Below are 13,923 nucleotides of genomic sequence, written 5' to 3' on the forward strand. Positions count from 1 at the left end.
TGACTGGATGGCGAGGTGAGCAGACGTCTGTTCTGAGAGCTCTACACCAGGCCTGCTCTATTTACTGCTTTCGCAAACCATAACACGCTACTATGGGGAAAAATAAATCCTCTCGAGCATCTAAATCACTCACTAGTGCTTTTGTCTGTGTCTTCCATCAAGGATTACTTTGTTGGCCTGGAGATTCTAAGCGAGGCATGTGGATCGAAGATGGCACTGAGGCCTACCATGCCTTAATTACCTTCAGTGACCCGGACGTGCCATGCTGTTCTCCACCCACACTCTTCTCCTTCTTTGGCTGGATCAGCACCTCTTCTTCTCGTTCCACATCCTGGAGGGTCCGTTGACGCTGGCGGGCTACATGTTCTCTCTGAGCCTTGGCCTCACCTGCCTTCCTGTGACCCGGATCGTAAAGCTCCTGCACGCCACACTGCTGACATAAATCCCCCATGGCTCTGTGTGGATTCAACGGTCCTACATTGTCCTCAGGGTTCTCCCCACCTGGGGCAGCTCCTGGCTGGCAGCACTCCCTGCAGGACAAAACTGCAGGCTTGTGGTCTCAATAATCTCAGCTGCCCACTGATTCTTCTTATGCTCATCATCCTCCTTTGGTGCATGCATCTGCAGTCCCGACACCAGACTTTTCTCCTTCAGATCCTCTTGCATACCAGAAAGCCTGTGAACCTGCCGAGATGGTTCCTTCTAAACATAAGCCACATCATGGCGATGGCCCTTATACTTCCTCCTCTGAAAATGATGATACTGATTACACATCCTGATGGGACTGTATTAAGCATAATCCTAAAAAATGTGATTTTTTTGTCTTCTCCAGCAAGAGGTCAAGGATAAGTGTAGATCTGAAATTGGCCTTTTACGTGCTGACTTTCTTCAATTCACACAACGTCTTGAAGAAGTTGATGAATCTCTACATGCCACCAAATTGGACGTGTATGAGCTTCAACTCCTCGTGATTTGATATGTAGAGTTCATTACTACTCAGTAAAAGAAGAGATACTTCGTATCGCTCGCAATCTTTGTTCACTTAAGTGGGATAGTGCTCCTATCCACCTGATTTCGGATCTCTCCTGGATTACATCGCAACAGAGGTGGGCCCTTCAACCTCTCTTGACCCTGCTTTGGGACAATAACATCCAATAATATTGGGGTTTCTTCTTTAATCTCACTGCCCAAAGAGATGGATGAAGTGCGACCATATGGGACCCCGAAGATTTACCAGCTGACTTTGGATCTTACTTGTCCTGTCCTCACTGGTTGGGAACCTCTAACTAAATTGGGTCCTGAGCCAGCTGTATGGCACAAAGTCAATCCCAGAAAAATGGTTCTGACCATTCGTCTGGAACTGTCCACCGTAGCTAACATAAATCCTTAGAGTTTGTCACTTCTGTTGTACATCATTGATGGACTGTTCGTCACTCCGTTGACATTATATTCTCAGGGATAGTTTTTTTCCAGCTTTATTTCCTTTACATGTGTCATATTTTGATTCTCACTGTTTTTCTGTACATTCCATATTTGGAGGGTGACTGCCAAATCCTCTATCTGCTCGCTTTACAAAGAAAACCAATATAAGATCCTATTTTTTTTTTTGTATTACAGTCCTGACAAATTGCATACCATCTCTGGACTTGTCCTGAAATTAGATATTCCACAATACTCTGACTAACAATTTTTCTACATCTGCTCCCATATATCTTCCTGTTAGGTCTCCCCTTCACACATTTGAACAAATATTATAATAAACCAGCTTCTCAAATCCCTACCACAGCTCATAGACCACGTGGAACTTTTGACATAGTACATGGTTGCATGGAAACATGTGTAGCACCTACAGACTGCTAGAAATGCTGTCCTACTGTATCTGTTATTGTGGGACAGTGTTTTTGGTGATTAATTTTGCAATAAAGTACCTGTCTTTTTCCCCAATGTGTGTTAAGCTAATTATTACCTGCAACGTCTTGGTTACAGCTGGACACATGCAATTAATGAAATATGTGAGCTGTCATTACCGACTTCCCTTCAGAAAGAGCTAAATGACTGGCTGTGTCTGGTCTCCGAGTCACAGAACTGGAAAAATCCTGGAATGGAAAAGCATGTTGCAAATGTAAGTCTGAGAAAAATCAGAGTTCCTTTTCACTATATTTTTTCTGGTTGACTCAAAAAGCATTGAAGTTAAAGCAACAGCCTAGCAACTAGCATTTGCAGGCGAGGTCAACCTTGGTAGCTTCAATGTTTTTTTGTGTATTTTTCATTCTCTATATCCCATTGGTTTGTGTGACCCCTTCACTGTCAATACCTGTATATCTAGCCTGCAATACCCTATCTGTCTCGGTACTGACTTTGCCTGAACGCTATCACATGATTTAACTTCCAGCGTCTACTAAAAATCTGGAATAACAGTCTGTCTTAGACCTTCCAGCAATGGCATACAATAATAATTTCTGGCATGAACCAATATACAACAAAATTACCTTTTTTTTTCAAAAAAAGCTGTACCTTTTAGCAATGAAAAACTATCCCTGACCTCCACTTCAGTGACATTTCCTAGGCTAATTATGTCATCAGTATATTATAGGCTGAAGAAAGAATTTCCACAGTCTCCTCTCCAACAATGATCAGACTGCAGCACTGCAACTTTGTTGCAAGTCACAATGTTAGAAACTGCAGTAGGGAGCTGATATGTGACACATATTTGTGAACACAAGAACTGCACAGTTACCAGGATTTACCTAATTGTGTCACCTATGGGCCCATCTCTATAAGAAGAAATACATTCCAGTACATGGTACACTTGCACATACCTAGCACTTACACTGAGTTGGCATGCATTGACTTAGGGGTCTATTCACTAAGCTGCCGAAGGATCTAGCCGTAGAGCTTGCAGAGAGAGTGCGTGCAGAGAGATCAGCGTCCCTGGTTACCAGGTATCCAGGGACGCTGTCATTACACACTGAGAACCCGGCTGGGCCGCTATGATATCACAGTGGCCTCTCCGTGTTCTCAGTGTGTAATGACAGATTACTCTCCCGTATGCTCTGGGATTCTAATACGGCTCCCGTCCGCCCGGGAGAGAAACACGTTCACCCAGAAAGGTTCACTCTGCTCGATCGAGCAGAGTAAACCTTTCCCTGCTCTTTTTTTTTTCCCTCTGACATCGGAGCCGTTGGCTGCCCTTAGAAAAAAAAAATCACTATAGGAATGCATAGCTAGATTCCTATTGGCTATTTCAAATTGCAATAGCAAACAGCAAACTAGCTATTACACCCGCCCACTGCTGCTGCCAATCAGCAGAGGGGTACCTGCAGTTCTCCATCAGGTCTCCCTCTGGTGATTGTCAGCAGCAGAGGACGGGTGCAATAGCTAGTTTGCTATTGGCCAATAGGAATCTAGCTATGCATTCCTATGGTGATTTTTTGCATTCGGCTATTTACTCACTGCTGTTCGGCATCTATGAGAATAGACCAAACAGCAGCGAGTAGCCTGCTGGAGGTTAGGCTTAGCTGATCCAGATGTTGGATCGGCTGAGTCGAACTCCTTCTGCACTTCGGGTCGGCCGAACATGCTGGGCATGTTCGGCCGACCCAAAGCCACACAAAGCACGAGGATGTACGGCTGATTTCAGCCGATATGCGGCTGAAATCAGCCGTACAAGCCTGAAGTTAATAGCTGAACAGCGTTCAGCTCACATCACTTCGGGTCAGTTGTTTACTCGGCTGCCTACGGCAGCTTAGTGAATAGGCCCCTTACTGTAATCTCTGGGTGGTTTATATACATTGCAAGGAATTGAACACATTTTACTGCAGATTCCAACCTTTTTTTGTTCTGAAGAAATAGTTGTTTGTTTCAACATGGTGTTTCCACGCTGATCCTTGAATGGGAGGATTTGGTTTGATTATAACTAGTTGATCTCAGTGTTCTAATGAGGAGAGTTGCAGTCTGCATTCCATTGGTAAACAAACCTTAGGAAATAGCTCACCAAAAATAAAATTCTTGTGGCAGGGGATGCCCAAAATGTTACTTGTATCTTAGAAATCAGTGACCCTGAGAAAATCAGTGACCCAATCATAAAAGCAGGAAATTACATTTATCAAAGTTGCCATATTGTAGTACTTTTTTTGTTTACATTTTTAAGGAATTACAGTGGATGTATATTGAAATAGAATTGGCAATTTCAAATAACATTGAATTACGAAATGGCAATTTTATATGCCATGTGTTTTTTTATGAAAAGTGCAGTTTTCCCTGCTCTTGCCTTCTTCAAAACGTTGGCACTAACAGACATTGTTGAAGCTTGCCCGCCTCTTTCTGTGTCTTGCAATATCTACTGGCCCTTGAGGCAGCCCTTTAATGTAATGGACCAATAGGAATATCTGGGAGGGAATTATAGGACACAACAGCAACAGATTCAATCATAAAAGCAAAGTATTACAGGTTGTTGCAGATGCCTGCATTTTTTTTTTTTTAATGACAGGGTCTTTTAGTTGTAAAAAATTGTAAAAAATGTATGTGATAAAAGTTTAACTTGACATAAGTAAAATGATACAAACACTGATAAGCAAATGTATTAAAATCTGGCTAACTAGATTAATTCTTTATGTGTAAACCCCGATGTCTCATTGGGGTGGCCTATAACTGAAATATATTGACTTCAGTATGATTGGAGTATGTCCATCGATGATTGGAGGCCTCTCTAGCCTCCAATCATCCATGTGTGGAATTTGGCAAAACAAACACTCACCTCTTAGTTGAAGTTGATATTTGCATAGTAAATCACTCTGGAATTTGAGAATGTATCATTAGACTTAAAGCAGACCTTTACCCATATCTTTAAAATAACAACAAACACACCTTTAGAAATGTTTAGTAATGGCAATCTACAAAGACATACTTCTAGATAATTGCAGACAGTGGTAGAATTTGATTTCTGAGTATAAAGGTCCTCTTTAAATTACAGCATATAATGTAAACATCTTTGTTCACCAAACATTGGATTCATCTACCGAAGAAGTAGAAACCAGCACTTAGCAAATGAAATATTCACTATGGAAAATGTTATGTTCCCTAAGCTTAGTAAATAAGGTTATGGTTTGTTCATTTTGAATACCCAATCATATGGGAAAATTAAAGAAAATTAGATTGTTTTTGAGCATGACTGGATGAGGTGGACACAACTTCACTTACTCACCAAACTAAGTTAACATTTACTTTGGAAAGTTAACAGACTATATTTCATTAGTAAATAACCCCCCCTGTTTGGAAGCATTGTAACATAACTGTGTGAATGTAGAGTGGCATACATTGAGCTTAGTCTGAACAAGGAATATTACACAGTTAGAGGCTGTACAGCAGTCTGAACTTTAGTGGCCTTTCATAGAAGATCGTTCTTGTGGCAAGTGATTTTTCTGCTAAATGGGAACAGCCATCTGCCTTAAGGATAAAGATGACATTTCTCTATCAAGTGAAGCATTTAAACCAACAGTGGACACAGCAAGTGTCTTATTTGATTCATTGTTGGGTTAGAAGGTGTCACAGTCAAATTTAGTTATTGCATGGTATTTTATAATGTCAGTTTAATGTTGATAGAAAATAAAGTGCATCATTAAAATTGCTTCAGAAATTTTATTTCAATTGATTTTTTTAAACATTTCAGATAAGAACCCCAAACTCTCTTTAATAATATAAATATTAATGTAATTACATAAAAAATTAAACATGTGAATAAAAGTCAACTAAAAAAAGTATTTCTTCTCTCTTACAAACGACTACATTTGACCCCCAATCAGTACCTAACTACAGACCAGTTGGTAAGCTGACGTTCTTTTCAAACCTATAATATATGGTTATAAATATATTAGGGCTGGTAATGATTACAAATTTCCTGTTCGATTAATCGAAATTTTTTTAATCGATTAATTTCGATTAATTATAACGCACATACAGATCCAACTACATTGGCCTATACACATACAGCACAGCAATGAAGTAATAAAATGAACTAGGATCACACTAACCCAGCACGTTATTAATCTCACGTGCCCCACTCAATATGGCCGCCGCTTGAGTGGGGCAACGCCGAATAATAACGTGCTGGATTAGTGTGATCCTAGTTAATTTTATTACTAATTGCTGTGCTGTATGTGTATAGGCCAATGCCAGGGATCCCAACCTGAAATAAGCAATTTCAGGGAGGACATCGACGTCACCGGACTCCTCCCCCTTCCCTTCGTTAGCCGACAGCCAGTTGGGGAAGGGGGGAGGAGTCTGGTGACGTCGATGTCCGTGACGTCACCGGATCTCCGATGGAAGACCCGGAAGCCGGTGGAGAGGTGAGTACGGATCAAAATAATTTTGATCGATCAAAGAAATTAACGATTAATCGAGCAATTAATCGTTAATTTCCGCAGCCCTAAATATATATATTTATTTTTCCAGTCAGTATTAGGGAAAAGATAAATTACTAACACAGCACCTATTTGTGCAATTAATGACCTGCCGGTGGCTGGGTTGGTTGCTCCATTCTTATTCTCCTGGATCTTAATGCAGGATCATGTTTAGACCATATTTTGTAAAATACATAGTTGTAGGTCATATGTATCTACAATAGAATGTAAAGCACAGACTGCATACTTGACTTGTGGATATAACTATGTAGCCATAACCTAACTTGTGCAGCCTCTTAGCCTTTTGTGACCCAACAACATGTGCACTATATAAAGAATAGGGACATCGGCGTTCTCTCGTTGTGGAGAGTCGAGTGACGAACAGAGAACCCCCAGGCTGCCCGTGGATTATCAACACAGACTACTACCCAGAACCACTAACTGGCGAATTGAGACTGTTACCCCGCTGTGAGCCCAGAACATTTCAGAGCACACAACCGCAAGTATTCTGGAAGTCTTTGCAAAACTTGCTGAACCTGCTACATGTGTTAGTGCTTGCTTGCATGTTGCTTATGTGTTGCTATCTCACACACACACCCAGTAAGCGTTCCCAGCTGATCCGGATGGCATCTCCTTCAGTTGGCTATACCTGCTAAGAGACGTAGGACTGACACAACCTCTAAAACTGCCATATTAACTATTGAAGGGTTGTGATAGGGCTAAAGTCTGTTGTCTGCTGATGAGTCTAATATTGGAGAGGAGATACTTAGCACTGGTCCAGCCTTGACAGGATGGAAAACTATGAATTATCAAAGAGTAATGCCTGTTGAGATATAGAATGTTTAATTATGTAGATATGGAAACAATGAACATACCTACAGTTAGCCTATAAATAACTCTACAATTACTCTTCCACACAATTCCCTATCTGACGCATTTGTGGCATTGTGTTACACATATCTTAAATCCAGTTTGGAAAAATTCTACAGAGCACTCCTTGCTCCACTGTTTCAGAGCTGTTTTAACTTTCTGTTGCGCCTTTATCCAAAGGGTCCATGAAAATTATACCTTGGTCATCCCAGACCACAGTCGTCATAATCTGGTAGATTTGAATTTCTTTGGACAAGGAGCGTTGAATGGCACCATTCAATCCATCTTTTGTCAGAAACTTAATTGCTGCTCTTTTTTTAACCTCTCATCCATGATTCACTTGGTAACATTATAAAAACAGAAGAACACATTGATTGCGTTAGACCCTATGTCTGACATATATCAGGTATTTTATTATAGGTTCACATGAACACCAAATATGACACAACAGGTATATTTTGATACACAGTCATACACAGTTACATAGTCTGGTTTTAAAGAAGTCTGTTAACTTCTACCAACAATAAAAAAAAAAGGAAAAAGAGAAAAACAATTCAACTTTTGAACCAAACCCACAATCCAGGAACATGATAAACCCTGATAAAGGATTTTCCAGTTTGCCTTAATAGGTAAAATAAAAATAAAACATCCTTCCTTATCTCCTTAGGCATTTAAATACTTTGTGGATCAACATTCTAAAGTGTTATTTCCTCTAAATGTTAAACACCATTTTTATTATGTGCATTTATAAACAAATCTATTCTTTTTTTTGTTTTTAAACAACCTACTGCGTTGGCTAAAATCAGCTCCCATAGGAAGATGTGTCCACATTTTCACAGCCCTTACTGTAAAGAACTCTTTTCATAGGCCGAGGTTAAACCTTTGCTCCAAGCACACAGTCTCCACTTTTTTTTTGTACAACTTTTTATCAATTATACTATATGTACAATAATGTATGTATTTACAAGTGGATTATATCCCCCTTTATTTCCTGAATCATTTTAGTTCTGTTAATGTTTCCTTATAACTAAGGACCTCTGTGTCCATAATTTTTAGGTTGCCTTCTATGCTCTTACAACATCCTTTTTGTGAGCAGGTGTACTCTACATGAAGTATTTTGATAAAACATAAAATGTCCTTTCTCCGGTTTAATATTTATTAGTTTTTTGTGCAGCTTTTTTTATTGCCGACAAGAAGCACATATTCTTGAATTGCTAATAATGCCATTTATTAGGCAAGTCTAAGATGTTTTAATTAAATATTCCTCCCACATTTAAATGTATGGCTACCATTACATAAACAAACCATAAACCTTATTATTTAAATTAATCTAAGTACGTTTGTAAATCAAATGTGGCTGCTGTTCAGTGCCTAATGCTTAAATCAACAGAATCAAGCCTTGTATAAGTGAAGACATGACATTTCTGTTTTATTGGGCTGGAGGATAAGTGGCTTCCTAGAGAAAGAATATAGCATTTCACAGGTTTAGAACATATCTAGGCTGGATGCAAACAGATGTTTTGTTTGCAGCTTGCCAACACATACAAGCCAGGATCCTAAGTGGGTGGATTGAAAAAAATATTCTAAATTGTCATCTTCTGCAGTGCCTGCATTTATCCCAGACTTAATAGAACATTCACAATCCAGGTAATAACATTCCTTTTAACCTTTTAAAATATCAAACATATAGCAAAAAATATGCAAAGCAATATTCTTTTTGTTGACTTGTCTTAATATGTAGCTAATGTAATTTGGCAGACTATTGTACTGCTGAATAGTGAGCATTGTGGTGGTTAATGTGCCTACCACAGAGTCCCATTTTGTCTTGGTGTTTATATGATATTTTTTATCCTCTTTGTAAGACCTGGTAAACTGCTGAAAAAGAATAAAGAGCATACAATACAAATACAATTTAGATTTGGCCTGGAGACTATGAAAACTACAAATCAGAGAGAGAATCCATGCAACAAGTAAAATTAAAGCTAAACTCCGGGCACAATCTTTCATTTAAATATATTCCTCAACCTCCACCAAGGATATAAATCCACTTTATAAGCCTCAAATGTCTTGGCAAGCCCAGTTATTACCTCATAAAAGTAGCAGTGACATTATCATTGTGTTGCATAAAGCTTGTGAAGAGAGCAGAGATGTGGGAGGGACCCAGCAGACACCACCCACTACAGGCTGCCTGCACACAAAAAAAAAAGAGTAGGGGTGGATACAGGACCTGTCACCCAGCACAAGTAGAGAGTGCAGTAACTGGTCTTTATTACAGGAAGCTCCTGCACATAGGCAAAGTTTCATGCTGGATTTTGGAACAGATCTGGAAAAAGCACACAATGGACACCAAGATTTGAGCAAGAGTACACATAGGGGTCTATTCACTAAGCTGCCGTCGGCTATTCACTTCAGGCTGGTACGGCTGATTTCAGCCACATATCGACTGAAATCAGCCGTAAATTGGGTGGCTTCACGTGGCAGGAGGAGTTCGACTCAGCCGATCCAACATCTGGATCGGCTAAGCCGAACCTCCGGCAGGCTGCTCGCTGCTGTTCGGTCTATTCTTATAGATGCCGAACAGCAGTGAGTGAATAGCCGAATGCCGCTCAGTTTTCTATATCCGGCGGTTCTGCTGCCGTCAAAAAAAAAAGAAAAGGAAAAAAACTCTCCCGGGCGCTCTGGGAGTCTCCCGCTCCCGGCTGCCCAGGAGAGAAACACTGCTTTTTCTTTTTTTTTCTTTATTCTGACACGGAGCCTTGTCAGGATTTTTTTTGCCCATTGGAATGCATTGCTAGATTCCTATCGGCTATTTCGATTTGCAATAGCCAATAGTAAACTAGCATTGTACCCGCCCAATCTTCTATTTAGACAATCTTTGCTAAACACAGACTTCAGCTCAATGCATTTTTACATAGTTGCATAGTTAGTCAGGTTGAAAAAAGACACATGTCCATCAAGTTCAACCTATAGAATAAAGTATTCCAGTAAACATTACATGACTATAAGAAAATCTACCTAATTTATTAGTCTACTTTAAAGTTCAAGCACAACTCTAAGCTCAGCTCCCTGTCCCCCATTTCTCAACCAAAAAAACTGAGGAAATCTTGTGCTGAAAAGGAAGTACTACAAGGGACAGTTCTGGATTAAATATGAGTAGGGCTGCTTGTGCTGCCTTTTTTTTGGCTGCTGCTGGGGGACCATTTTATTTTTAAAAATTGGTCTAGACTTTAACATATAATACTGATTGATCAGGGCCTTGAGAGTGCCTCTAGCAAGACTGCCACCTCCTACCACATGATTATATGTTGTACAAACATCCTATTCCAGAACTACATCTTTAACCCCTTCATGACTGAGCTAGTTTTCAGGTTCTGTTCATAAATGACTGACACATTTTTTACATTTTTGCTGTGTGATTCTTCCATAGCAGTAATATACTTTCTTACTAAATGTACCCACACATATTATATATAGTTTTTTAGAGGACAGATAGGGCTATATAATTATATCACATATGTGTACCTAACCCCTCACTTTGTTTAAATGACTGTTAAATGCTGAGAATCAGCAAATACCGGCATTACAAAGCCTGATATAACTCTTCACGTACAGTGTACGTGGCCAGTCATATAGGCACAAAGTGACAGGACGTACACTGTACGTCTCCCGTCACGAAGGGGTTAAGCAATCAGATCAAAAGACTGTGATTCTATTCTTTGTTGGTGATAAGAGATTATATAGTGTGGGCTGGCCAGTGGTCAGTGTATCTTTAAAGCTCCGGACAGAATAAAAATTCACTTAAATACACTCTTCAATAACCACAGTGGACATAAATCCACTTTGTGTGCACCAAATGCCTTTGCAAACACAGATATTACCATACTAGAAAGCAGTGACATCATTACTGTGCTGTATATAGCCTGTGCAGATAACAGAGTTGTGGGCAGGTTCCAGCAGGTTCCACCCCCTACAGGCTGCCCACAGGGGCAGGGGCAGATACAAGACTAATGACCCTACACAAAAAGAGAGACCAGCAGTGACCGGTCATTATTACAGAAGCTCCTACACAAAGACAAGTATTCAAATTAAATTTCTCCAAAGATCTAGAAGAATTACAGAAAGCAAACTAAGATTCAAGTAAGAATACACATGATTCTTGTGTTTAGACAATATCAGCTGTAATATTCTGCTCCAACATAGCAGACATCTCTTCATTTCAGAAGCCACTGTATGACAAATAGCTGTGCTATTTTAATGTTAAAAAAAAATGTTATATACTAAAATTAAAAAGTTTGGTTAATGGCATGACTTTTTTGGTTTATTCATTCTCTTGTTCATTTTCTGATTTTTCATATATGTAGAAACATTTTCACATCTCCAGATGCTTTGGAGATTACATTTACTCAGTAGACAAGAAGGCTAACAAGTTTTAATAAGTGTTCATTTCATTTCTAACCACATTCAAAACATGAACCTTAATGGAGAGGGGTTTATCACTATAATAGTAACTTTGAAGATTATTGAACTCATTTCAAGTTTTTCTAAATATATAGTTCACAACGACCTTTATGGTATACAGTATAAAGGCATAGGGATCACATCTAACAGAGACCATGTTAAACAATACCCTAGCTCCTAAAATAACCCCTGTCTTTTAATGATACCTTAGGTAATTGACCTTAAAGTACGTTCTGTATCCTGTAGCCCATTTCTTCATTAACAATGACTCAACCTCTGTCCTGATTGTCTCAGCAGGTCACTATGTTTAATAGCCGTTTGCCAGCGCTGATTTAAAATGGAAGTCCTTTTTTCTAAACTGCTCTCAGATCTGTAACCTTACATAGTTCGCTGGGGCAATAATTTTACCTCATTAAAAGATAATAGGTTATTTGAAAGTGTGAGATTCTTGTTTGATATTTTCAATGGTTTTGCTATTTCACATGATTAGACATACCTGATCATATATGAATGTATAGAATCCATGCTGTAATTGTATTTTTCATAAGGTTGTTTTGCTGGTACTCTTGCACTAGACTCTGAATGTTATATGTGCACTGTAAACTTTAATAAAAATCTATTGTTTAAAAAAAATAATGAATGTTTCCCACATTTCAGAATAGTGTGCAGAACTATGTAGATTCCTTTTTCTGCCTGTTTGCCCAGAACTGCATACAGTTGTTTAAAGCTTGTTGGCCATCAACAGTAAGGTATATGGACATTATATATTCCATGGAGTAGGACTTTGAAACAATGAAACAGTACAATTAGACAGGTTATGGTAATGTGGTCTAAAGGGACCTAAACTGCCCTCCACTTAAGCAATTTGAATCAAAGCAGATCATTCTGACAACTAAAGGTATTTGCATGTCTTAAATTTAGTGCAAATAAGTGCTGTTTCTCAAAAAAATGGTATAATACACTACCTTAACAATCTCCACACTATAATTTTTCTCCAATAATTTCTCATTGCCTGACCCACCCAGGGCCTTCACAGTGTTGTTTGGCTGTGCAACTGAAAATATTGGCTTTACCCATTTCCAGGTTGGTGAATGCATCTAGAATAAGAGCATTTGTTGCATTTAAGAGCTCAAAAATTCATAAAATGTAAACACAGCTCCAACCTTCGTCTGGATTTGAGGTTTGTACTTATATTGGTGATGGTGAAATTGTTGATGTGGTTTACTGGCATTAACTGAAGTTTTAGGAAACAAGTGATAATGCAAATAAACATTTTAGATTTGCACAGAATAGAAAGCTTTCCCAAATTTCAAAATCTCCTAACAAAAGCATTACACGTTTTCAGTTCACTGATCAGCCACCTGTTTACCATTTATGCAATTTATAGCAACCTATTGAGATAATTTATAGAAGTCAAAATTACACTGTGAAATGGTCAAGCATGAAGAAATTCTCTAAAAGTCTGACAGCTTAGAAGTATATTTCCTAGAAAAGTCTTTACACATGTGAAACAAGCCAGAATGTTGTCATAAGCCTATTCAACCTAATATGACTTATTTCTTTATTTTGTAATACACACACATCTAATGACACATTCTGGGAATCAATATAAGCCTGCTTTTTCCATTCAAGTTTGGAAAGTTGGGATATTGTTAGGCATGAGACATCACAGTGACTCTAAACAGCAGATGTATTTATGCTATTTTATTTAATTGATTTATAGTTGCTGACACATTTCAACATTGCTTCACTGAGAACCTTGAACCATTCTAATTAGCGACAGGAAACAATACCGGCGGCTCTAGTGCAATATCGGCCAGTTGAAATGATAACGAACACACTGTAGAGGCAGCTCCCACAGGTCAAAGGACCTTCAATCTGAGAGACAAAAAACAAAAAGGAGCGCCTCCATAGTGTAAAACGAATTTTAATGATAAAAACACACAACTGTATTGTACTTACAAGAAGTCGGTAGTAAAAAGGCATGTAGAAAACAATGGGATGTCAAATCATAGAGCAGCGGAAGTCTGAAAAGATGTGCAGCATCAGCGTCCACTGCCCCAGTATGGTCTCGGTTTACATGTTTCTGGGGCACGCCCCCTTCCAGGGGTTCTGAGGAAGGGGGCGTGCCCCAGAAACTGACCCTGTATGGTCTCGGTTTACATGTTTCTGGGGCATGCCCCCTTCCAGAGGTTCT

Source organism: Nanorana parkeri, unplaced genomic scaffold (genome assembly GCF_000935625.1).
Source record: "Nanorana parkeri isolate BGI_ZX_2015 unplaced genomic scaffold, ASM93562v1 scaffold91, whole genome shotgun sequence".
In the NCBI taxonomy this organism is placed as follows: domain Eukaryota; kingdom Metazoa; phylum Chordata; class Amphibia; order Anura; family Dicroglossidae; genus Nanorana; species Nanorana parkeri.